A 1,241-nucleotide genomic window follows, 5' to 3' on the forward strand; every position below is an offset into this window, starting at 1 on the left:
AAACAGGAGAGCAGATGAGAGATGGAGAGAGAGGTGAGAGAGAGCGGAGAAGAGGGAGGAGAGAGAGGTCAGAGGGAGAGAGGGAGGGAGAAGGAGAAGAGAGGTTAGAGTGGGAGAGGGGAGGGAGGAGAGGTAGATGTGGGGGAGGGATCGATGAGGGGAGAGGTAGAGGGAGAAGAGAGAGGACAGAGAGAGAGCCAGGTCGAGGTGAGAAGGAGAGAGAGAGAGGAGGGTAGGGGAGAGAGTAGAAGGGAGGGAGAGAGAGTGGAGTAGGGAGAGGAGAGAGACGGGAGAGAGGGAGGAGATCGAGAGAGGTAGAGGGAGAGAGGAGGAATAGGAGAGGGAGAGGTTGAGAGAGAGAGGGAATAGTAGAGAGGAGAGAGAGGGAGGGCGGGTAGAGGGGAGAGGAGAAGAGAGGTAGCGAGGGGAAGAGAGGAGAGGGAGAGAGGAGGGAAGAGAGAGGGAGAGGGAGGAGAGGGGAGAGGGAAGAGGAGAGAGGTAGGAAGGGAGAGAGGAGGGAGGGGATGAGAGAGGAGAGGAGATGGAGAGAGGGTAGATGGGAGAGAGGGACAGGGAGAGAGAGAGAGAGGTGAGAGGCAGAGAGAGAGAAAGAAGAGAGAGAGAGGGAGAGAGAGCGGTAGAGGGAAGAGAGAGGCAGCAGAGAGAGAGGAGAGGGAGACGGTGGAGAGAGAGAGAGGGGGAGGAGGAAGAAGAGGTAGAGAAGGGAGAGAGAGGATGGGATCGAGGAGGATGAGGGAGAGAAGAGCAGGGAAGAAGGTGAGGGAAGAAGAGAGGGTGAGAGAGGAAGAGGGTAGAGGAAGGAGAGAGGAGGAGCGGAGGAGAGAAGAGAGAGAGAGGGAGAGAGAGAGTAAGAGAGAGAGAGGAGCGAGAGAGCAGAGAGAGAGGAGGAGAGGTAGAGAGAGAGATGAGAGAGAGGAGAGAGAGAGAGAGAGAGAGAGAGAGAGGGACGAGAGGGGAGAGTAGAGGGAGAGAGAAGAGGGAAGAGAGATGAGAGGGGAGGGAGAGAGAGGGAGAGAGCGGGTGGGAGAGAGGAGAGAGGTAAGAGGGAGAGAGGAGAGAAAAGAGAGGGAGAGGGAGAGAGGAGAGGGAAGAGAGAGAGAGTAGAGGGAGGAGGGTGAGGAGAGGGGAGGAGAGAGAGAGGTAGAGGGAAAGGAGAGTGAGAGGGCAGAGAGGGAGGCGAAGAGAGACAGGGATGGGAGAGAGAGAGAGGGAGTACGGGC

The sequence above is a fragment of the Salvelinus sp. IW2-2015 genome, linkage group LG14, assembly GCF_002910315.2.
Source record: "Salvelinus sp. IW2-2015 linkage group LG14, ASM291031v2, whole genome shotgun sequence".
Classification (NCBI taxonomy): Eukaryota; Metazoa; Chordata; class Actinopteri; order Salmoniformes; family Salmonidae; genus Salvelinus; species Salvelinus sp. IW2-2015.